This window comes from Manis javanica, chromosome 4 (genome assembly GCF_040802235.1).
Source record: "Manis javanica isolate MJ-LG chromosome 4, MJ_LKY, whole genome shotgun sequence".
Classification (NCBI taxonomy): domain Eukaryota; kingdom Metazoa; phylum Chordata; class Mammalia; order Pholidota; family Manidae; genus Manis; species Manis javanica.
In genome coordinates this window covers 121,088,719-121,115,319 of record NC_133159.1, presented here as the reverse complement: position 1 = coordinate 121,115,319, position 26,601 = coordinate 121,088,719, and positions in this window count along the sequence as shown.

The window sequence follows — 26,601 nt, the reverse complement described above, 5'->3', positions numbered from 1 at the left end:
TGCCATAACAAAGTACCTTAAACTGAAGGCTTAAACAGCAGAAATTTCTCATCTCACAGTTCTGGAGGCCACAAATCTAAGATCAAGGGGTCAGCAGCGTCATGCTCCACCTAAAGGTGCTGGGAAGGATCTGCCCCAGGCCTCTCTCCTATATTCTGTTAGTTCCTTGGTATGGGGCAACATTGCTCTGAATTCAACGTGGTGTTCTCTGTGTCTCTGTCTCCTTGTTCTAATTGACCCTCTTTATGAGGAAACCAGTCACACTGGATGGGGGCCCACCCTAAAGACCTCATCCTAACTTCATCATCTGCAAAGACATGATTTCCAAATCAGCTCAAATTCACTGGGGGTTAAGACTTTAACATCTTTTTTGGAGACACAATTCAACCTATAACAAGGGTTGAATGGTTGGTGAGCTGTTGTTTTACATGTTGTTTTACATCAGGTGAGGCCTGAAGAGGTGACATTTGACAATGGACTTGAAAGAATTGAGGGAGTGAGCCATGCAAATGTCTGCTTTGTTGGCAGATGCCAGAGTGGGAGAACATTCCTCATGTTCTAGGAACAACAGGAGGGCCATGTATTGGAAACCGGGAGAGAAATAGAAGGGGGCAAAAGATGGGGCCTGAGAGATTATGGGGTTTTCCTGTATGTAAAATGGTGAGCCGCTGGTGGATTTGAGTAGCAATGTTGCATAAGCAGATGTACATTTTGGAAGGGCCCCTCCAGCAGCTCTGTTGGGAATGGACTGAATGGGTCAAGGTTGGAAGCAGGGAGGCCACAGCAGGGAAGAGTTGATGGTGGCCTGGACCAGCACTGGAGTGTGAGAAGTGGAGTGAGAGGTGATCAGATTCAGGAGACATCTTCAAGGAAGAGGCAGCAGGACTGTTGATAGACCGGACACGGGGTATGAGAGCAAGAGGAGAATGAAAGTCATGCTTGGGCTTCTGCAACTGAAGAGATGGACTTTCCATTTGCTGAAGTGGAGAGAACAGGTTCTTGTTGAGACAGGAAAGTGAGTTTGATTTGAGATACAAGTTCAAGCTGATTTTTGGCATCCAGGAAGAGACAGCGAATAGGTGTTTGGAGACATGAATCTAGAGTTCCGGAAGTTGTCAGTTATATATAAAGCCATTGTTTTGCAATTAAATTAGCTCAGGAACAGATCTGGAGAAGAGAGGAGGCCCAGGGACTGATCCCTGGGTCTTTGAGCATTTGGAGGCTGGGGAGGTGAAGCAGAACAAGTAGAGGAGGTGAAAAATGCATGGCCAGCAGCATAGGAGGAGAACCAGGAAGAGCAAATTCCATGCAGATAAGAGAAGAGGGTGTGTGGGGCAGGGTGGGGGGATCTGTGTTGAGTAGGACAAGCACTGGGAACCGACCACAGAATTGGGCCATGTATGAGTCACTAGTGACCTTCATGGGAGCGTTTGGGGGAAGTAAATGGGATGAAAACCAGATTATAGTGGGTTCGAGAAGACCTCAGGGAGGGGTTGTCCATACTCAGTATCTTCAACTCCTCTAAAAATTACCTTTAGGGAGGCAGAGAAATTACTCTAAATGAAGGTGAATGTAGGGTCAAGGCAAGATTCCTTTTTTTTTTTTATTGGGAGGTACAGCACGTGATCTTCTGATGGTGACCCTGCAGCAGAGTGGGAATAATTCATGCTGGGGAGAGATGGCAGCGCTGTTGAAATGGTAGCTCTGAACAGATGAACAGTTGTGGGATCCAGTATCACAAAGGAGGATTAGCTTTAGGCAGGAGTACAGATAATTAATCCAGAAAAACAGGATGGCAGGCGAGGAAAGGAGGTTTAAATGGGTACAGACGTTAGTAACATGGTAGATGGGGTGGTGAGAGTGTCTGGAAGGGTTTCTTTTTTTTTTTGGTTTTGTTATTTCTTCTATATTGTCAGAAAGTAGAAGCAAGACACTAGCAGAGGATGGGACCGGGAGTGGGCTGCTGTTTAAGATTTGAAGACAGAGGTGCTGATGTAAAAAAGTCCTCACGGTGCATGGGGGAGTGACAGGGTCAGGGAGATAGGGTGATGGCCGAGCAGCACCAGGCAGCCGCTGGAGGTGGCTGGCTGTTCATTCAAAGTGGGTCTTGTCGTCATGGCTGGATGTTTTCCTCAGGCCATGTTCAGTTGCACGAGTTAAGGCTCAGAGAAGGGGAAGAGGACAGTCAATAAGGAGAGCAGACCGAAAGGAGGTGAGGTGATATGCAAGTAAGTGATCATGATGAGGGACTACGGGGTCTAGGCTAGGGAAGAGGCGACGTGAAGATAGAAAATGAGGGGCTGAAAGAGCTCATCAGATGAATGGATTGAGGTTCCGGAGGGTTTTCAGGATTGTTGGAATTGGGGAAAACCCCCAAGAATGATCTGGGAATGCAGGTGGCAGTCATGAGAGAGACATTACACAGAAGCAGTCAGGACTGCGGAGCAGTGGGTGCGCTTCCAGGTAATAACCAGGTCTAGAGCAGAGCCTCAAAGTGGGAGGCTGAGAAAGGGCTGAGGACAGTATGCCTGGAGGCAAGGAGGATGAAGATTTGAGAAGCTGAGGTTTTGGCAGGATCTTCCATTTAGGTATAACAATGAGGAATTATGACAGAAATTATGGAGAAAATTAAGAATTAAGTCTTCAAGGAATAAAGGGGTGTCTTCTGAAATCTGTAGGCGATGAAAGCCCGGAGGCCTACCGTGGTGATATCTGAAGCAAGAGCTTTGCAGTTGAGGGTTTTGGGGAGGCAAGAGGAACAGGGATTTGGGAACAGCCATGGGAGCAGGAAGGCCAGAGGTCCTCCTTCAGGCCCAGGGCCTGGGGGATGTGAGGGAGTAGGCGGCTCACACTTTGGAGGCCTACAGGGAAAACTGTGTTCTCAGGGGTGAGCCAGGTTTTAGGTACAGCAGGATGGTGGGGGAAGGCTCAGAAGAGGGTCAGAATGGAGGGAGTTTGCTGGTGTTGGGTGAGTGTAGGGAGGTGGAGAAGTGCAGGAGATGGGGTTGCACTAAGTGATGTCCAGAGTGGAGGTGTGATGCCGGATGGCTGGAGAGTACTGGGCTTCCTGTGGTGACTGACTTCAACTAGGCTGTCATGCCCTCCAAGGCAGACGGTGGTAATGAGGCCGCTGGAGTGGCATGTTGGGTGGGCTTTTGCCAGCGTGAGGGGGACCTCTGGTATTTTGTAGCCTGGAGGTGTGATGTTATAGCTTGAACTCCAGAACCTTTCTTCATGTCCGCTGCTGGCTGCATTAGGGCCTTGGAAGGAGGTGGCCAGTGCATATCCAAATTCTGCAGGTATGACATAGAGCAACCTCAAAGGGGAAGACAGCCTCCCCTGTGGAAGCTGATTTAAATGAGATGTTTTGTTGAAAAGCTGGCTAGATCAGGAGATAAGCTCACAGACACTACACCATAGGCCTGATAGTTAGTTACTGTGGGTTGTAAATGGGCTTTGAGATTCTATTCCATTATTGAAATAGATTCTAATTATCCAGATAGAATCACAACTTTTGTTTCATAAGCTGAATATAAAAAATCATTTCTCCCTGGTAATCAGCAAAAAGATGTTTTCTCAGCTGAATAAAAGGTTAAACTGCTCTTTGTGTTTTGTCTTCAAACCTTGATAGAAGAAATTTTGGTTCTTACCATTTATAGCTATGTAAATAAAGGTAGAGTTTTAGGCAAGTAAATATAGTTTATGAAAGAAATTTCAACACATATGTGACTTAAATAGAAAAATCAAAAGAACCAGAGTCTGCTCCATAGAAGGGTTGAAATATCTCTTCTAGGATTTTTTTCTCCTTTTTATAAAATGACTTCTGAGGCCTGGTTTATTGCCCTTTGAAGAGGAGAGAATACCTACTTAATTCTAGACTAACAAAGGGAAGGGATTATGAAAGAGCATTTTGAAATGAGTCTTTTAGTGTGGGAAACATTTAGGATAATATCTGGGAATATATGGGAAGAATGGTGAGTAGCCAAATTTTAATGGAGGGCTAGAAGTATAAAATGTTTTATCAAACCTCTTACAAACAAGTGTTAACATTTATTTATTTTTTCCTAATTGAAAGCAGTACGTGGAAGGCTCCCCCACAAAACGATCATTCTACTTGATGGACAAGGCATTCCTTCCCTTCTACAAATAGAGATGCTGGATAAATTATTATAAGATATATTATTGACCCTAATCAAGTTAAAAGACAGAAGAGGAAGTCCCAAGATAACAGAAATTAAGAGAGAAATCTAGGCCAGAACAATAAGCAGGAGCAGTGAGACCCACATACAGACCCAGGGCTGAGGGCTGGTTTCTTGCCCTGTGGGACAGGAGAGATGGGCTAGGGCCTGCTGGAAGGTGGCCTGCATAAGGCTGGAACCTGCAATGGCCTCTCCTTTGTAAGAGTCTCTCCACCTATTAGCCTGGGGAAGTGCCAGGAAAGCTATACCCTTAGGTGGGAGAAACACAAAGTCATGCTGGAGTCAGGACCCTGACTTGTACCACAGTTGTAAGGAAAATGATAGAAGATCATGGGATGTGAGAAGATTAAATGAAGAAATTTGCATAAAAACTCTTCTGAGTACAATGAAACCTCTGGGCCTACAGCATAAACTCCATATTGCATCGCAGGGATAGTATCACAAATCATGGCACAAAACGTTTCCATAGCAGGGAAAATGCAGAATGATACACCATGAAGGAGAGCCTGTATATACCTTAAAAAACAGATAAAAAGTCTATACTCACTCCCAGGTATTACTTAAATATTCTCTTTATGCTATTGATTTCTGTATTGATAGTGCCAGCCTGGATCTCTCCTCTTACTCTGGATAGTTCTCAACTCCAGATTACCGTCACGATAGCTCCACTGAGATATCTAATAAGAATTTCAAATATAATGCATGCAAGCAGCTAGCCTCCAAGATGGCCCTAGAGATCCAAGCTCTGACATTCCCATCCTGTGTAGTCCCTCCCCATTGCCCTGGGGCTTGTTAGTGTGATCAGTGGAGTACGGCAGAAGATACTATTTCACTCTTGAGATTAGGTTATAAAAATACTGTGGTTTCTGTTTTGGTTGCTTTTGCTCTTTCTCCCTCTGTCTTGGGTCACTTGCTCTGGAGGAAGCCAGCTGCCATGAGTTGACACTCTGCAGCCCTGTGGTATGAAGCTCACGTGATGAGGGACTGAGGCCTGAAGTCAATAGCCAGCATGAACCTGACAGGCATGTGAGTGAGTCACCCTGAAAGCAGACCCTCCTGTCCCCACTCACCTTCAGCTCACTGCAGCCCTGGGTGAAGCTCAACTGTGATCTCATGAGCCACCTGGAGGTGGAACCATCCAGATAAGCTGAGGTTAGATTTCTGACCCTCAGACACTATGAGGTGATAAAGATTTTTTGTTGAATCTGCTAAATGTGGGAGTATTTTGTTATGCAGCAATGAATAACAAATACAATTCATCTAAAACATACTCCTCATTCCCCCCCAGACTTTCTTTTCTGGCAGTCTTTCCTGTTTCTGTAAATCACAGTAACTCCATCCTTCCAACAGCCCAGGTCAGAAATCTTTGCATGATGAAATAGGTAGTCTCCCCTGTGTTGCTCACACCCCACATCTGTTGCTCAGCAAATCCCTGTTGACTCTGTCTTTAAAATACATGCATCATCTGACTCCTTCTTACCACCTCCCTAGACACTGTCCTGGTCCAAGCCACTATCATCTCTTGACTGGATTGTTGTAATAGCTCCTACTGGTCTCCCTAATTCTAACCTTTCCAGTGTCAGTCAATTCACAACAAAACAGCTAGAGTTATCTTTTGGCATTATGAATCAGATCATATCACTCCTCTGATCAAATCCCTCAAATGGTTTCCCACGGGTTCCTTTTCCTTCAGCCACACTGATATCATTATTTTTACTCCAACAGGCAAGGGATGATCCTATCTTAGGGCTTGTGTACTCATGGTCCCCACTGCTACAGATGTTCTTCTCTAAGAAAACTTCAGGGTTTGTTTTCTTGTTCCCACCTTACACAGGTCTCTTTCATGGCAGCCTTATTTAAAAATGTAGCCTCCACTCCTTCCATCCACCTTTTCTGCTTTATTTTCCCCCTAGCTTTATCATCATATGACACAATATATTATCTTACTTATAGTCTCCCTCCTTCCACTAGAATGCAAACTCCATGAAGGGAGGAAATTTGTTTTTTCTGTTCTCTGATGCATTCTAAGTCTCAAGAACAACGCCTGATGCCTGGTAGGTCTCAAATATTTTTTGAAAAGGCAAATACTATTATCAGGAGAAGTAGTATAATATTTGGAAAAGATCTGAAAATCTAAGAGACTATAAAATAAATATGTTTAAAATTATTAAAAGTGAAATGAGTGAGAAACTTGAAAAATAAATCAAGGCATTCTTAAAATCGGCCACATTTGGAAAACAACTGAATATCACTTGAATGAAAAATATAGTGAGTAAAATGAAATTTTAAAAAATCATAAAGAATGAGTTAGATTTAGAGGTCAGGTTGAAGGAAACAATTTAGAATGGGACACAGATATGATGAAACTTAAGTTATAAAAAAGAAATCAACACTTGAAATCAGAAGGTCTGGCATGTATTTAACAGAAGTTTCAAAAGGAGAAAATGGTGACAATGGAGGACAGATAGTGTTTAAAGACAATGGCAGAGAATTTTCCAGATCTGAAAATAAAACAAAACACAACATAAATATTCAGGATAAAATAATATATAGGGTCCCAAGAAGGATTAAAAAATACTCTACACCTTTACACATTGGGATAAAACTATAAACCACTGAAAAGGAAAAAATCCTAAAGAATTTTATCAAAATAACAACTATGAGATTATTTATAAGTAATAATATAGGTCAGAATAAAATGTAATTATACCTTCCATCTACTAATGAAAAGAGCCACCAGCCTAGAATTCTATACCTAGCCAAAAGTTTCATTCAGGAGTAAGGGCTAAATAAGAACATTTTCAAAAGAACTCTTATTGATCCTTGCTGAAGTAACCATAAAAGTGTGTTCATTAGTAAGGAGAAAATTGAACACAGAGGACTAGAGCGGGACTGGAGTTACTGTAGCATGAAACAAATTGGTGAACATTTTGATAGCTCTAAATAAACACTGACTTATAAACAAAGGACTAACTTGGAGGATAAGGTTAAAAACAAGGAGAAATTCAAATGCGAAACAATAAGATTACAGATGAGAGGAAGGAGATCAGAAATGAACTGTTCCAAGACCTGGATAATAGAGATTTTAAATGGCCTTTTTTTTTTGTTTTTAGTATCAAGTATTCATTTAATGTATATTGTATTCAAGCTGGAAAAGGGGAATGGGAGAATGAAGAAAGCTTAATCCATTGAATAAAAATAAAGTAGAAAAAAGATACATACCAGGAAAACACTAAACAAAGAAAATTAGGTCAGTGACATTCTTATCAGACAAAATGAATTTAAAGGAAAAAATGCAGTGAATCAGGTAAAGATTATCCTGAGTGAAGTGAAAAAATTCACAAGTAAAATACAGCAGTTCTAGTCTAATGACCTAGACTCAAAAATATAAGAAAACTGACAATACTACAAAGAAAAACTAATTAACAAATCCACAATTATAATAAGAAGGGATGTCTCCATAAGAAACTAATGAAAAAGAAGACAAAATATTAGTAAGCCTATACCATATATGAACAACATGATTCACAAGATGATTTAATGTTTAAATCATGATTAACAAAGATGAGTTAATGTCAAGATAAATATTACTGAACACAACTTTACCCATTTAAAAAAATCATATGAAACTTTAATATTTACTAACTACAAATACTACATAGCTGATATCATACAGAATATGTCCTTTCACCACAATGTACATTTTTTAAAAAGGAAAAATAAAATCCCCTATTCTTTGGAAACTAAATAAAAGCACAAGAAGAAATTAAAGAAAAAATTATGTCAGAAATTATGAAATAATTGGAATTACATAATAATCATTGAAACATGTGCCAAAACATGTGAGATCAGGTTTTCATAATAGAAAAAAGTAAAGATTGAAAATGAATTAATCTTTCAACTCATAAAGTTAGCAAAAGAGAAAACCAAAAGAAGAAATTACAATGTATAAGAAATAAATTAAAGAAAAAAGAAAAAACAAAGAAGGTGAACAAAAGCAATATATCTTTGGTAAAAAAGAACAAAACAAGAAAATAAAGATCACCCATACATCTCATTATGCACAAATGCTCCTCTTAATATTTTTGTGCATATCTCCCCTGTTTCCCAGGGAGAGCTGGGACAAGTCGTGGGGCGGTGACAGAATGGTGGAAGAAATGGCTGTACCTTTCCATGCATAGAATTTGGGTTTTTGAAGTGGGAAAAATGGTTTGAAGGTGCCAATGGGAGAAAGGAAGATTCCTACTCTTTCTTTTTTTTGGTTTTGGTACCTATGAATTTAGGAGGAAAACTCCAACTTGACAGACTTGCAGAACTACTATATCATCAGGGGATGCCAAGGTTTCCTGGGTAAGGAAGAGCCTGAGGCTTTCAGGAAAGAGTCTGAGGACCCAGGAGAATCAGGAGTCCCAGAGATATGGTTGAGAGGGTTGGAGAACTCGCAGGCAGATGGTGAACTGGATCAGACTGGAGAGAATACGAAATGTGGGGAAGAGGCCCAGAGATGATGGATCATTTTAGCTTGGACGCTGGAGGGACTGTGATCCTTGGGGAGGTGGGGTATGATGTGGCTATTCCTGGTGGGTGATCCTGTAGAGAACTAGTGAAAAATAAGCTATGGCCTTAAACCTTGTCCAAGATGGCCAGGGTTGGTGGGAAAGGGAATGGGGCTGTGGGCATCTGTACCTGTCCTGTTCTGCCACCTAATTATCCTGTCTTTCTCTCTTTCAACATTCTCTATTCATTTCTGGTCTACTGAGGTCTTGCATTTTAGTAGAATTATGAACTATTTTATTATCTTCTGGGGATTCCAGGGTTAGAGATGGGAGGAAAAGGTTGGAATCTGAGTTTAGTGCTCCATCTAAATCTGGAGACAGAACTTCCATTGTGACCTTGTTTTCCACTGACTATGGGGTTCAAGTTCTCCTGACTGCTTAGCTACTTCAAGACACAGTCTTTTCATGTTTCACAGTTACTGACTGAGCTTCCCAAAATGCACAATGTAGGCCAGAATGTATGATTATAAAAATTCTCTAAATGAAGGAAGCTCATTATTACACTTGTCATTCCATCATTTATGCTTCCCTGTCTTTCTGCCCTTAAAATGCCCTCTGGGCTTGATCTCCCGGAGATAACAGGCTTATTTTCCCTCCACACCTGAATGTGTTCACTGTGGCTTCATTTGGGGTCCTTATACCTCCTATGGCCACCGTCTTTGACCCAAAATTCATTCTTACCACTTATGTGACTGAGGACATGCCTGTGCCCTTTTACAGGTGGCAGTTTCCCCAAATGCTCACAGACTCCATGTTTTACAAGTGCATTGGTCCCTGCAGACTTTTGGCTGCACTGTAAGCCTTGGGCCGAGAAAGAATAGTTGACTCTGGTGATCAAAGCTTTGTCTAAATAAACAAGGACCTCGCTATATCTCTCTTGGCTATAGAGCTAGGTATATGGACAATCCATCTTGGATGCTCTCCAAAGTGGGGATAGTTACTGAAGTATAAAAAAGACCTCCTTATAAGGAAGTTTCACCTAGGAGGGAGGCCCCCAGCGTTGGCTTAGCAAATAGCATTATAGTGTAGCTCTGGGATATTGGAGCCAAATATGATTCTCCCTGCTCTCAACCAGAGACCCAGCCCGGTTTTTATAGGCCAGACATAAATCTGAGAAAGTGTTTATAAAATAGACTGGGTCTATCTGGAAGGCTTAAAAAACAACTTTTATAGGTTAATTCTTATGAAATCAATTGGAGGCTATTTAGAGAAGCTGCTTTTGTAGGAATGGGATCCTTCTTACCTTATCTTGCCCTGCCCAATTAGGGGGTATGGTTCATTCAACCTTTATAAAACCCTTTATAAAATATTTATTGGTGGACCTCAAATCTCAATGTCTTGTTTCCTACCTCGTTACACCATTTCCAGTTTGTATTCCCACTTGGTATTCCAGTTTCCAGTTGAAGCAGGGATGGCTGGAATGGATCTTATCCATCTAACCCTTGTGCAGGTAGAGCCTTTAAAAGCATATTCTGCTAAACCTGCCAGTTTTATAGATGAGGAGGCTGACACCCAGAGACGAGGTCTCTTCTTTCAGCAAATACCACTACATGCAAAACACAGTGCTGGGCCCTTGGTGAGAGACAAATACACGGCTCAGTGTTCTTGTCCTCAGGGGGCATTCCTTATGATAAGGGAGATGAAACGAGTGTGTATAAGTAACTGTAATACGTGAGCTGATAGGACCTGTAAATGGAGGGAAAATACAAAAAGCATTGTGCTGGAGTTTGGGTATATTGTGAAGGAAATTAGCAGTCCATTGGCAGGGAGAGCTGACTGGTAATCATCATGAAGAACTTGGCATTTGAGGGCAATCCAGGTGAATTGGTGGGGTTTCTGCCCAGTACAGACAGGAGTTACGAGTAAAACTCCTATAATGGGGAATTCTCTGACATGGAAAGGAAACAAAAAGGCTGGTTTAGTCAGAAAGTCAACTGCAGTAAAGAAGGACTAATGAGTAAAGGTTGGGAGATGGTTGAGGCAACATCAGAGAGGCCCTTGAAAATTGGAGAGACCAGGGACTTCCTTGGTAGGCAGTGGTGGCCAGCAAGGGCTTTTCCTAGATGGGAGGGGCAGCAAGGACAGAAACATAAACAAAAATAAAAGGGGGACCAGGAATGTGTCCTGTTCCAGAAACAAGGAAGAAAATGAGTTTCAAAAAGTAGACAGTGGTTCAATGTGTCCAGTGCTTCCACGCGGTATAGAGCATGTCAGGGAAATATTGGGGCAGGAGCCCGATTTCGGGGGGGCTTGGCAGTGAGTGCTTAATGAGAATGCTGAGACAGACTAAGGAAAATTCTTATGAATAGTTTGCTAGTAAAGGAAAAGTAAAGCTACATAGGTCGTTTGCGGGGGGAAAATAAGCCTGTGGAGGATGATTAGAGGTAAAGAGAAAAAAATCAGTTTGATGAAAGCCAGGATTCTCAGATGCGGGGGTGGATGCCAAACTGATGAATGGTTCTCTTTTGTCCATGGAACTGGTATAACAAGCATTACCCCAAATCTAAAAACCTGAAGGTGCTATTTCATCTTCTTATGTCACCATGAACAATCTTGGACTTAGAAATCCAGACCCAGTCTGACCATCACGTTGCTGAGATGCCCGAGGTGAGTGGGAGTCTCTGGGTCATGAGCAGATTGGTGAGCCATGCACCAGGACGGGCTTATAGCTTTATATGCACATATCATCTGGGGACCCTGAGATTGTGTCTCAGGATGGCAGGCATTCATGAGAATCTCCAAAATAGAGGGACTAGCCATTGGCCTATCCTGCCTCTGCCTATCAGATCAAAGGTGATTACATTGACATGTTGTCCCCTTTATTCAAACATTTGGCTAATGTCTCATTCTTTTGGGGATGATTTCTAGTTTTGTAGAATTAAGACTTTTTTCCCCCAGGATATTTCTCTCAGTTTTCAAAAGGTTGGGTACTTGTGGGAAATTTAATCTACATGTTTATGATTCATTTCGACTCCACTCCTTTCAAATTTATCTTTGGAGCATGAGTTGGTACTTGAGAAGCCTTTTAACATTCAAGACCTTTAGAACCAGATAGTTATTTTGCTAGTTGTGTCATGAAAACACATATCAAACTTTTTTGAAAGGTTGAAACTCAGGGTATGGGGGGTCGTCTGAATGTAGCAAACTCAAGTGTAGGCAGTGTATTTTCAACAGCAAATCTGTAGGCAGCGGACAGTGAAAGAACACAGGGAGCAGCTTTACTGAGTGGTAAAGAAAGGGTATCTGTGTTTATGGAAATGTCATCCGGGTTGCTTCAAATATCCCCAGAGACAGCAGGCCTGGGAAGCATCATGGCCTCTATGTCCTCCCTGCTAGGCCCTGCTTCTTTTTATAGCTTCTTGTGCATAGATCCTTGAGCTGCTGGAACATTCCAGATCACCTCATAACTTGCTCAACTTCTTCATTTTATAGATGAAATTGAAGCTCAACAAGGTTAAATACCTTACTCAAGATCTCACACACTTTAGTTCTAGAAGCTTCAAGCTTCTACCACATCTGTTTCATCCCAAAGAGAAGAATATTTGATGAAAGTCAAGCCTCCGTCATGGGGCCTGGGTGCTGGGTCTAGGATGCAGGGCTGTGGTGGCAGTTTTTGGAGAGCAGAGAGAGAGGTTGAACACTGACTTTGAGTCTCTGTCTTGTTTAGATGGTCTGTCTGTCTGTCTGGGGTTGCTTCTCCTCTTTGGAAGAGGGACATGCAACAGAACTCTGAAGGAATGGGCTTTTACAGCCTGACACCAAAGGGGTCAAATGGGAAGGGTGAGTACTCTGATATGAAGCCCTATTTCTACAACCTTATTTAACAAAGACTCAGAGCAAGCTGATTGTTCTGCAAACAGCTGCCTCCAGGGCTCAAATGGATACATATTTCCTGCTTCAGAACACTAATGCTATTAGACGAGTCAGTGGGTGACCATTCTAAGTATGTTGGATCCACTCAGTCACTGCAGGGGAAATCTATTGACCTTGGATACAAACTTTGGCCCAAACTTGGTTATTTAGTTTAGTTGTAAAAAATGTGGGAAATAGATGCCTATCACCAAAGGTCTTGGTCTTGTTCAGCAAAGAAACAAGTGGTGAAATTCTTGAAGGTTTTGTTTATCAGAATGAGGTCAATAGAATATGTTCACACACGCCATTTAAAATAGCATTTATTTGTTTTATAAATGATTATAAAAGTATTATATATTCATGGCAGAAAACTTGAAAAATACCAAAAGTATAAAGATGAAAAAAGTATGTCACTTATAATTCCACTACTTAGAGATAAGCAATGTTAACATTCACATTTGAACATTTCCTGTATTTTTAGTGGGTTTATAGATTCTTTAGTTTTTTTATACAAAACATACTATTTTCATATGTTGTAACTGCTTTGTTTTTAATTGTAAAGGTCAAAAGGAGAAAAAGAGGTTTCATAAGCATCTGAGACCACTAGCCATGGTTTTATTGGGTCCTCAGGACTGGTATGAGAGCTATAACCAGTATTGAGTCTCAAGCTGAAGTTCATGATCTTTATTCTCCATGTTTGCCTTTATGTCTACTTTTCTTCCCACAGCTAATGACCAGCCTTGATTCTTCCCCTACCTGATAGCTTCTCTCACACAGTTTCTAATTTTTTATATTTTCTGCTGGTTGTGACTCACACGTAGTCCCGTTGTACCTCATGGCCTCTCTTTCCACATACCATTTATGTGACATTTTCCAGTTCAAACTGTTCAGGGAGAGATTGTGATTTATTCAGCTAATAACCCTTATCTGCACTTGAGCACAGCTTTGCACACAGGCTCTACCATAAACTGCTGGCTACTTGGGTCAGCTGCTTCCCTAATCTGTTCAGGTATGGGCAGGTGATGAGGAGAGTCAAGTAACATTTAGAAAAAATCTGAAGACAGTACAAGACACCCTAAATGCTGCTTCTAATTCATAAATACATTAATCTTTTCAGGATTTCCCTTTCGTCATTCTTATATGGTGTGTGCATATACCCACATGTTGTATACATGTGTATTTATTTTAAAAATTTGATCACATCCCACATTTTAGCTAGACATTATATGTTGAATATTTTCTTATGCATTCATCTAGTTTCCCAAAACCTGATTTGTAGTGGTGTACAGTAACTCACTTTATGGGCATAAAGATATTTTATTTCACAATTCCAGCATTCCCGGGCATTTTTTCGTGTCTGCAGTAGGAAGAGGGACTCTGCTCCTATAAATGTCATATAATGGCAAAGTTTCACATCATTGAAGAGGGTGTTCAGTTTCCAGGAGGCCAAAAAATGTCCAATATGTACTACAGACTCTTCAGGTACATCATTTACAGTAACAAGGAAACAAGAACACTTGCATTCTGTCTTCTTTCTCATCAAATTTTATTTCCTTAGATCATATGGGGTTTATTTAGATGTGTGGGATAAGGAAGGAATTTAACCTTAAAATTTGTTTTTCCTAAAAGTTTTAACCTATTTTCCCAGAACCTTTTATTAACCATCCATTCTTTCTCAACAGATTTGGAATACCATGTAATTTATTTCCTTGATTCTCAGATGCAATTGACTGTAAAATTCACCTTTGATTTACAAACCTTGAACAATTTAAAATTCTTGAGTCACATCCTGATATCAGAAATATTATAATTAAGAAATATGGCACCAATCTGTCACATCTACTTAGTTGTTTCTGGGCTTTCTTTTCTCTGGCACTGACCTATTTTGGAGCATATTACTTTAGTACTTACGAGGTAAAATTTGTTTTGGTTTGTGGTATCATTTTTAAATTTTAACTTAAATATAATTATATATAATTTTTTGCCTAATCTTGTCCATTTGTGATTCTATATGATCTTCAAAATGAATCCACCTTAATACAATGCTTCAAAGCATTGCTTTAAATTTTCAGTTAAAAAGTTACAAAAAATTTGAAAGACCTTACATATTTATAATATTAAAAATACTTTGATAACTTTATTTTTGATTTTACATATTATTAATTTCAATAGATTTTTCAGTTGGTTCTCTTCAGTTTTCCATATATGCACTAATTAGGTATTGGATAATTATCAATGTTGTGTCTGAGTTTAATGGAAATGACTCTGGCATTTAACCATTCCATATTATGTTGCTTTTATTGGTCTGAAATATGGTAATATTTTTTTAGTGACTTGTAAATTTTTTATTATGCTGAAAATTAAGAAAATACAGGTATGGAAAAAGACGTAAAATTTTTTTACAATCTCACCAACTAGAGATGTTTTACATGTTGATGTTTCTTTTAGTTTTCTTATGTGCATATACAGTTTGTCCTGTAAAATGGCACTGCATATATTATATTTTAACCTGTTTATTCACTAATTACAGCTATATTATTCCTCTATAATATTTTCAGTGGTTTATTTTATTTTATTTTATGAATCCACAATAATAAAAAAAATAATATTTCTTGAGCAATTGCTGTGTGCCTGTGGGTCTATGAATAAGCATTTACATATGTTATCTCATTTAATTCAATCTTTTGAGGTAGGCCCAATTATTATTTCCATTTTAGAGATGAGGAAACTGAGGCCCAAGGTATTTACATATTGTGCCTAAGGTCACATGGTTAGGAAGTGCTAAAGCCAGGATTTAAACTTGGATGGTTTGGCTCCAGAGCCTAGGCTTTTAATTTAAATTGTAATATATTTAACCACTCCTCTTGCTGGATATTTTGATCATTCAGAGTTTGTACAATGGTAAGTAGTATTGCAATAAACATCCTTGTAGCTCTCTATTTTTTCTTAGAACTATTTTGAGGGTTGAGGCAGTAATAATATGCCCAATGGTTTAAAAAGTTATCCAGTCAAATTGTCAGCCTCACAAATTAGTTCTCTTCCTTGTAGGCTGCCACAAACTCTCTTGTGTATCTTTCCAGAGTCAGTCTTTGACTCAATAAGAGTATATATAAACACCCTACCTCTTTTTAAAACACAAATAATAGCATATTCTAATACACTGGCTGCGCCTTGCTGTTTTCCACTTAGCAGTGTATCTTGGTGCATCATTCTGCACTGGAACATACAGATTTGCAGCACAGCAGCTCTTCCTCCCCTTTCCTTCTTTCTTTCTTTTTTTTAAAAAATTAAGGTATTATTGATATGCAATCTTATGAAGGTTTCACATGAACAACATTGTGGTTTCAACATAAACCCATCTTATCAAGTGCCCCCCTCACCTGAATGCAGTCACTGTCCATCAGCGTAGTAAGACTATAGAGTCACTACTTGTCTTCTCCATGCTGTACTGTCTCCCCTGTGACCCGCCTACATTATGTGTGTTAATCGTAATGCTCCTTATTCCCCTTCCCCCTCCTTCCCCACCCACCATCCCCAGACCCTTCCCTTTAGTAACCACAGTCCCTTGGAGTCTGTGAGTCTGCTGCTGTTTTGCTCCTTCAGTTTTGCTTTGTTGTTATGCTCCACAAATAAGGGAAATCATTTGGTACTTGTCTTTCTCTGCCTGGTTTATTTCACTGAGCGTAATACCCTCTAGCTCCATCCATGTTGTTGCAAATGGTAGGATTTGTTTTCTTCTTATGGCTGAATAATATTCCATTGTGTATATGTACCACATCTTCTTTATCCATTCATCTATGTGGAATATGTTAATTATTATCATTTTAAGGAAATACACTCATTTTTCTAAGAGTTTTAATCACAATTAAATGTTGAAAAACTGTTTAATACTCATTTGCATCTATCAAGGACATACTATGGCTTTTCTCTTTTTAACTTGATAGTTCTTAAACATTTAGCTGCTAATTTCTTTATAAACTCTGCTTTTATGTTTTATATTTGTCAAAGTTTACCATTCTGCATCTATATTTGTGAGGGAAATTTAGTCTATAGTTTCCTGTTTTTTCTTTTCTCTCTCTTTTTAAAAGAAAATCTCAGGTGTAGAAGGTTCAGTGACTCAGACTCCTTAGCTGATGACACATTTTTGTCATTGGTCTTTGCCAGGCACCACTCTGTATTTATTCATTTATCTGCTTGTTTATTTATTCCCATGCCCCTTTCTCATTCCCTTTTCTCCCCTTCTGCATGTAAACAGCATTTTAACATTTTAAATGTGCACTTATTTGACTGGGATCTTTGAAAATGTATGTTATTGTCATGTGGTATGTATTATTAATTTATTATGTTCTAGATCTCATTCTGTTGCTTTTTACAACTAAGCCCTGTGTGTTGAGGACCCCGCCGCTGACCCCTTGGGGTTTGCACATTTAACTTCTTTAACTCTTAAGATTTTGTAACACGGTTATACTAGCTCAATTAAGTAAATTTTGAGACATATTGTTTCATTTTTTTAATATTTTGGCAAAGTTTAACCTGTACAAAATACTTGTTTCTTGAAAGTTTGAAACACTTCATGCATAGAAATTATTTGTACCTCGTGTCACTTGGGGAATACTTGTTATACACACATACGTACACATATACCTTTTTCCATCATTGTTGGCCTGTTTAAAGTTTTTGGCCTCTTGTTGGGAAATTTTGAATAGTGAATTTCTTTTTAGGAAATCATTACTTTTCAAACCTTGTAGCATTGTAGTTGTTAATAATATTTCTTATAAATCTTAAACGATAGTTTTTATAATTGTGATTACATTGCTTTTTATTTTCCTGATGCTTCATATTTGTGTTTTTGTTCTTGCTTTTTCAAAAGTTAAATTTCTTCTCCATATTTCTGACACAGAAGAAACACATGCCTGTTTAATAAGTGGGCTTTAATGATTTTCCTTTTGTGCAGTTAAACTTGTCCAGAATTTGTTCTATTTTTTTAAAATGACAAGTTATTTATCAACTTAAACTTTTTAGTTTTTAAACAAATCTTTGAAAATAACTTTGCTTTTGTCTATTTCTTCTACACATTTTTTAGATTTCTTTCTCTTGGTGTCTTTCAGCTTAGTGAATAAGGTACTCAGTTCAAATACTTTCAGTCTTTCTTGTTTAGCAACAAAATCTCAATGCTATTAATTTTCTTCAGTATATTTTTCGTCATAGCCCTTGTATTTTATATGTCCTGTTCTTATTGTCATAATTAAAAAATAGTCTGTTCTTGTAGTTTTGATCTCTTTTTTGTCTCAAGAGTTACCTCTAACATTTCTAGTGTTTTTAAAAATTCTTTTGTTATGAATTTCTGGGTTTATTACATTGTGGTTAGAGAATGTGAGAATGTGGTCTGCATTGTTTCTACTCTTTGAAAATGAGCAGGATTTCCTTTGTGACCTAACATATGATCAATTTTTGTTGATGTTCTGTGGCATTTGAAAAGATTATATATTTTCTGAGTATATCTGAAATTTGATGTGCAGCTATTAAATCAATCATATGAATGTAACATCTTTTTATCTTTCTTTTTCCACGTGTGTAGGTATGTGTGTATGGTCTGCTTGAACTGACAAAGCCTGAATGTGATATTAATGATCCTCCCCGCCTCCCGCCCCAGTAACTGTGGGTTTGTCAGTTTCTGCATGAGTTTCCAACAGCTTTTGCTCTCTGCGTTTCATCAATGGAATCAATGAAGTGTCTTCCAACATTTTTTTGGTTGTGTTCTCTAAGATGCCGCGAAGGACAGGTACATATGTTACAAGGAAAGCAAGGCCTGATTTTACTTAGTCTTGTTTGATTGCTGTTATGTTAGGGGGAATTTAGATCATATTCTAACACTACTTCAACTTTGGTAATCGGTGTTGTGTGAGTTTCCTATTTACCTGTATTTTTGCTTCTTCCTTTCTTGAATCCTTCCATATATATGCACTGAAGACTTTTTCCATATGTCTGGGCACTTCATTAAGCTCTCACATTGTAATAGTGATATAGTTATTCAGTTTTTTTCTAGGTATATGATTATACTTCTGATAATTTTGCTTCTTTGACCATAATGAATTTCCACTTTATATCTTATTACATTGGCAAGTTTTCCATACAAATGTTGGAGAACAATGGAGAGAGCAAATGTTCTTGCCTTTATCCTGACTGTTTCTAATAGGAAAGTGTCCAGTATTTGACACATGCGCTTAAAGTAGGACTTATTTAAGACAAATTTTTGGCATGTTTGTAAGATCATTTTCTGTTTCTGTTTTTCTCTTAGTTTTTATTCTGAATATGTGTTGCATTTTATTAAGTGCCTTTTCAGTGGCTACTGAGATGATCACACATTCATCTGTGATAAAATTTGTTATTTGGTTTCCTGATATTAAAATACTTCAGCATTCCTTAATAGGCCTAGTGGATTATATATGATTTCATTCAACTGGCTGCTATTTTATTTAACATTCTGGAATTTGTGTTATAATTGGTTTGGTTTATAGTTGTTTTTCGTGGGGTTTTGGTACCCAGATAATTCTTACTTGTAGTGACATTTGGAATTGTATTTTTTCCCTTTACTTTTCAGGAACAGTTTATATTGCATGGGGATTATCTGTTTCTTAGAAGTTTGAACTGACTATAATACAACTGTCTGGGTGAACATCTCTTCAGGAGGTAATGCTTCAGTCACTTCCTTGGTTTCTTTGATGAGTTTATTTTTCAGATCAGGGTTTGGGCTTCTTCAGTCAACTCTGCGGTGGCTCCTTCAGACTAGGGCTTGCAGGCCATTCCCTGGTGGAAGATTCCTTCACCTGAGCAGACTAGTGTTTGCCTTGAGTCCGAGAGGGCTGGGACCTCCTTCAGTTGTATGTCTGCTTTTGTTTTTGCTCATTAGAGCACCTTTTCATGTGTGCCCAGATGTCGCGACCCTTCAGGGAATGAAGCAACACGCCCAAGGTCTTGATTCTTCTCTAGGCTTTATTGTCTAACCTCTCGCGGCGGTTACAGCAGTTGTCGGGCAGCTCCTCTCCCTCCCGGCAGGCTCCCTTATATTCAGTCACCCAACCAATCCGGGACAGTATCATGCGTGACCTTTAAGCGGATAGGTGTCACGCACCACTCTAAGCGGGCAGCACGAGCTGTGCACGGGTATGGAAGTCTGCTGGGCCAATCCCCAACAGGGAAGAGGGGAAAGGGTGGTGAGCAGGAAGCAGGCGCCATCTTTAGGGCGTTGTCCAGCTAGAGTGGGGCTCAGCCTTGGCCGTAGGCTGGGCCCCCACATCTCCCCCTTTATTGTTTTAACCAAAGGGCTGTCGGGATCATGCCTGTCTTAGGTCGTCCGGAGTCTGCGGCATTCTTACCCGTCCTCAGGCAACAGACAGCTTAGGTCTGCGCCCTGTCTTAGGTTGATATGTGCAGCTCCCGATCTTACCCGTCCTTGACTACTGATCCAGCATAAGCCATACTCTAGGGGAGATGCCTTCCTCTAGTGCTGCCATGGCCTGCAACAGGACCTTCCATTCTCCCCGTTGCTGTTTTTGTAACAGACTTTCCTCCCAAGCAGGAGAGACCCACAATTAGCAATATTCCTATGACACCTACACCTGACCAGGCTTTGGTGGCGTTTAACATCTTGCCTAACTGTCTGGACAAGTTGGCAGCTTTAGAATAATTATGAAAAGGAATACCAGTAATACACCCCCGTATACGCAGCCCACAGACAAAACCTCCCCCAAGAGGTCCAATTGTTCTTGAAGAAGGTTCATGCATTGGTTGACCAAAGCCATCCCATTCTTAAAATGGCCATTGATGACGTTCTGGCACCCAGACGGGGTTCTGCTGGTCCTGTGGAAAAACACAAACCGAGCCTCGGGTCCAGATTATCACTGGGTCCGGGCCTTTCCATGTTCCTTCCAACACATCCTTCCACAAAACTTTAGGCATGTGTTTTGGATTGGATGGTTGGCCGTGCCGCTCTGCTGCACTGCGGCCATTTTTGTCCAGTGTTCTAAAATCTTCTCCTATTCCCCCTTTTTGTTTATATAAGGCATTCTTGAGGGTGAGGTGGGTGCGTTCCACCATACCCTGACCCTGAGGGTTGTCTCTAGCTCCCTGCTGCTCTCATGACACAAAAGGATGTCATCCATATAATGATAGATGATTATCAGGGGAAACTGTTTCCTGACAGTTTGTAAGGCCTTCTTTACATACACATGGTGGGGCTATTAGCCATGCCCTGTGGCAATAAACCTTTGACAGTCTCTGGGGTGAAGCGGGATGGAGAAGAAACAGTCTTTGATAATCTCCACTTGCCAGACTTTTTCCTAATTACAAAAATAGGTGTGTTCCATGGTGAGGTAGAGGGCTGGAGGTGACCAGCTGCTATCTGTTCTTGTACTAAAGTGTGGGCTGCTTCCTTCTTTTCTTTGGTGAGGGGCCACTGAGGTACCCACACGGGCCTTTTTGACTGCCATGTTATTTCTATAAGCTGTTTTCCCTCAGTGGCCCCGAAGAAAAACCCAATCCTGGTCCTCCGGGCCCTTTGGGCGGTCTCCCTGCTAAAAGGATTGGTTGTTCTTTCCCTTGGAGATCCTTCCCTAGTCCTCTAGTGCCCGTGTACCCCTGTTTTTTCATTATGGCATTAGACTGCTCACTGTAAAGAGTCTCTGTGGTTAGTTTAACTCTGCTATTAAACCTGTTCTCTAGCTCGTCCCCCGAAAGTTCCCCGTCTTCATCCTCATCAGATGGCAGTCCCTGTTCAGATCCCCCTTCTGATGCCTTTGTGGAGGCACGCTCTTCTCGTACTTCCTCTAGTATTTCCTCCCCCTCTTGGATGGCCTCTCGGCAGCTTGGCTTCTGTCCCTTCAGGCAATTTTTTACTCGACCCCAAATAGGGATTGTCCCTGGTGGAAGGGGCTCCCTCTTGTCTGCCCGGCATAGGTCATCCCCCAGCCTGTCCCATAAAGGGCTGGTGATTTTTCCTTCATCTAAGAACCATGGGGCATGATTCTCTATAGTGTTCAGGAATGCCCTGGCAGTCTTCGTTTTCAAAGGGGTTCCATTAGCTCTAAGGAGCGCTTTCAGAGGTTCCTTGGCCCTCCTCTCTCTAAAGGGGCAAGTATCCTAGTTATGATTTAGATGGACTACGTCGCTAATTCCGCGAACCTTTTGATTTCGTCGCCACTCTGCGAACCTTTTGATTTCGTCGCCGCTCTGCGAACCTTCACTGGCGCCTCCTCATTCCATATATTATAATAAACAATGTCACAAACACTAACAGGACTCACACACTACACATAAACACCCACTGCAACTGCCTGCTGTCTGCCCTGCCACGTATACTTTCAGTTTGCTCGCCGATCCACTCACCCTCCTCGGTTCCCTCTTCCGGTCTGGCCAGCCGACTGAACGGCGTCTAGCGACGTTCATTGGCAGGCACCAGGGTCAGCGGATCAGGTCACGACGAGGTTTAGCGATTCCCGGGGTTCGGCACCACTTGTCGCGACCCTTCAGGGAATGAAGCAACACGCCCAAGGTCTTGATTCTTCTCTAGGCTTTATTGTCTAATCTCTCGCGGTGGTTACAGCAGTTGTCGGGCAGCTCCTCTCCCTCCCGGCGGGCTCCCTTATATTCAGTCACCCAACCAATCCAGGACAGTATCATGCGTGACCTTTAAGCGGATAGGTGTCACACACCACTCTAAGCGGGCAGCACGAGCTGTGCACGGGTACGAAAGTCTGTGGGCCAATCCCCAACAGGGAAGAGGGGAAAGGGTGGTGAGCAGGAAGCAGGTGCCATCTTTAGGGCGTTGTCCAGCTAGAGTGGGGCTCAGCCTTGGCCGTAGGCCGGGCCCCCACATCCAGATTTGAGTCTTTTACTTTCACTCTGACATAGGTCAGGAAACGAGGCTAAGTGACAGACCTAGAGCCATCACAGACCCCTCGGACTGGAGCTTGCTGGTGTTCACTGAGAAGCAGCTGGAGATGGGGAGCGGCCGCATTGCTTTAGGCTGGTGTGTTGTCACCAGTCCCCTTGATGTCTGTGAGTAGATTTGGGAAAGGAGTCCTCTGGCTGCCTCAAAAAAGTATTGCTTACACAACAGAGAGCTAGAGCCTGCAGTCCTGGAATGTATTAATTTCCACAGGCTGTCATACGAGTACCACAAACTGGGTGGCTTGGGCAGAAATTAATTTTATCACAGCTCTGAGACCAGGCATCTGAAATAAAGGTACTGGTGGAGTTGCTTCCTTCCAAGGGCTGCAGGGGAGAATCTGCTCTGGCATCCCTCCTGGGGTTGGGGTGGTTGGCTGGCAGTCTGTGGCTCATTGCATATCACTTCACCACTTAATCTTCACAGGATGTTATCCTGTCTCTTCTCTTCATCTTCCTTCTGGGTATGTCTGCCTCTGTGTCCAGATTTTTCCTTTTTATAAGGACACCAGTCATATTGGATTAAAGCCCATCCTCATGACTTCATTTTAACTTGATTCCCTCTGTCAAGGCCCCATTTCCAAGTAAGGTCACATTCTGAGGTACTGGGGGTTAGGACTTCAACGTTTGCTTTTGGGGGGACACAGTTCAACAACCACACTGAGTACTGCCAGTCGAAGGGAAGTCAGAAGGCTTCCTTCCTGTCCTCTGGACGGAGCTGCATCGGGCAGCCAACATGAGTGAATATGCTACCAACTGTCTTCCTTGGGCCATTCCGTCGGCCATCTTAGTAGACAATTTTTAAAACTTCTGTTGACAGATTGTTATAGTCCTCCTGATACTAAGTTTTTTGGGAGGAATTTGGGGCTTTGGTATTCCTTTTTGTCTTTAACAGTATTTTTCTGGGAAGAGGAGAGGGGCTGAGTCAGGTCCTGCTTGTTAGAAGCCAAAAGTTGTAAACTAACAGTTGTCCTTTCTTGAGGCTCTGTTTTTCTACCTTTTACCTCTTTCTTGTCCAAAGTACAGCAGGTTGCCAGCCCAGATCCCACTCTGGCGGTACCTCTGCATCAGGTGCTGGATGGACAGAGAGTGACTCACAGACTGCGGAGCAAAGGCTTTGGTGGGAAACCATCTGTGGGCTTAGAGTTTCTCTGCACACTTGTGGCATCAGCCCAATGGGCTCTGGGTAGCCCCCTCAGGGATCCCCGCTGTCTTTACTGCTCACAACTCTATTATCTTCTGAAGGCTTGCAGCTTATAAAATAGCTGTTTTGGCCAAAGCACTACAATAAAGAATCACGTTTGACTCTCACATTTCACCTCCTCTCCTGCTAGCTAAATAATGTGACATTTTGAATTTGGAGGCTTCAAGCTTAGCTTACATTTTTGGCTTTTACTAATTTTATCAAGGTCTTATGGGATGTGTGTCAGTTTCCAAAGTACTCTGATATGATCTCATCTTATTCTCACAATAAGTTGCTTTTCTGCTCATTTTTCATGGCGATAACTCACAGAAGTTACTGGAGGCACAGGGGCGACTTGGCCAAAGTCACACAGACAGCGGTAGAGGCAGAACTCCAGTTCAGGTCTGCTGACTCTCAGCCCGGCTGCTTTCCATTAGGTCAGTCTGCTCCTTGGCTACCTCGCGGTCAGGCCAAGTCTCAGCTCTCACTCACAGTCTCAAAATACCACCACCTCCTCCACAGAGCCTTCCCGGATTAAACAGATGGGAAAACCAACAGATTTCCATTATACTATTCCTTCTGTGTAGACTGGGGGCGGACAAACTGTTGGCTCCATGGTGTTTTTCTAGTCTAAGGATGGCTTTTACATTTTATAAGAGCTGTTAAAAATAAAATAAAGAAAAAGTAGGAGATGTGACAGACACCACGGGGGGCCCACACTGTCTCAGTCACTTACTGTCTGCCTGCCACAGAAAACGTTTGCCAGCTCCTAACCTGGACAAATGTACCTTCCTTTGTCTGCTTTAAAAATTCACTTACCCTCCAAACTATATTTACTTGATGTTTTTGTCATCCACTCATTTGTTTAACATGGACTTAGTCTTGCTGCTTGTGAACACATAAAGCTCCTGCTTGCTTTTCTGTCCCCTTCTATCAGGCACCGAGGACAGGTGCACTGTGGAATAAACTATCCCTTCTGATTTATTTGGAAAGAGAGTGGGGGCCTGGGCATCACATATATTAGTTCCTACTGTACACACAGTGAAGAGTGTCTACCGTAAGCACCAGTGTGGCTCAAGGGAGACTTCTCGAGGATTAGAGAGCAACTCCATGAGCACGGGACTGTGTGCTTCTTGTTGGTTGGCACCCCAGTATTTAGTACAGGGGCCCTAAGAGTATTTGTTGACCAGTGAATGAGGACTGACTTAACTGAGGAAGGTTTGGAGTAGGAAATGGGGCTTTGGCTGAAATCTGAAGAAGGGGTAAGAATTCAACGAACAAATAGGAGTGGATACTGCACTTTGGGGAGTAGAAAGAAGAAGCAGCAGCCCAGGGTCTTTCTTCTTGGCAGCATTCATTATCACTGCAATGAATTAAGAGTTGGTAGGATTACTTTTTAAAGTAGATTTTATTTGTAGAGGAGGTTTAGGTTCACAGGAAAACTGAGTGGAAAGTACAGAGAGTTCCCATAAACCCCCTGCTCTCCCCCTACCACTTGCACCACCTTCCCCATTATCAACATCCCCCCCTCCAGATCGGTCCATTTGTTATGGCTGATGAACCTGCATGGATACTACATCAACCAGAGCCCGTAATTTGCATTAGGGTTCACTCTTGGTGTTGCACATCCTGTGGGTTTGGACAAATGTATAGTGACATGTATCTACCACTATGGTATCATGTAAGATGTATTTAACTTTTGATCCCTCATGAAATGGTAACGCCCCTCAGTGGTGGGACTCTGGCTTGTTCTCGGCATATCCCCACTGCTTGGCACAGAGCCTGCAACATAGTAGGGGCGTGATTATCATCTGTTCAAAGGAATGATGGACTATAAGCCTGTGAAAGTAGCTTAGGGTATGAGGGTGAGGAGTCTTCAGTGCCAAGCTAGGGACCTTGAAATTCATCCCATCTATAGTCCAAGGGCCCACAGACTGCAGACTGTAGACCAAACCCACCTGTTGTCTATGGCAGAGTCGAGCAGCTGCGACAGAAATGGTGTGTAGTCCCTTGGTCCACAAAGACAAAAATATTGACTATTTGCACCTTGTCCAGGAAGAGTTTGCCAACCTGTGCTGGAGGTGGTGGAGCACGGCATGGGGAAATCCAGGGGTTTCATGGAGGTAGTTCTGGGTTTCCAGCGGTTGGGAGGGTTGGAGCTGTAAAGCAGAACAAATCCACCAATGTCCCCACATCCAAGTGTCCCCTCATCCCAGAGACTTCCCAGGGCACCTGTCTTGGTTGAGAATACTCATGGTCAAGTTCAGGGCAGCATTCCATGCATGCTCACGAAACATCGTGAGATTTGCTCATGTCTAAATTGCTCCCCACACACTGTGCATTTGCCAGCTTAATACTTTTCTGAACATTGCCTAGCAAATGACTTCCTCAGGGACTCTCCAGGCTTCTTTACTGCTCATAACTTTCTTATCTTTTGAAGGTTAACAGTTTATGAAATGGACACATTGGCCAAAGTTGCATAACAAACAATTGCATTTGCCTCTGTTTTTCTCCCTCTTCTTTTTGTCATTGAGGAAGATGGTATTTTGAAATGTGAATCTTGGCTTTTTCCAGTCTTATCAATAAGCTATCCTGTGGGCAACTTCTCAGGGAGTATTCTGCTTAGCAGCAGAAGGGAAAATCCACATTAGGTACTCTTTAAACTCTGAAAATTTTAGGCCATAAGGTACAGTTCAAAAGCTGCTCCAGACAGTAGAGATTTCCAGAGAAATCGATCTTCACGGAGCCAGGTATGTGATGTGTCATATGACTCTCCCTGCTCACCTGTGCCTGATACTCAAGAAACATCCCTTATTCATGCTCTTACTTTATTTTCATTATATAATGCTCTTTAGAAATACTAATA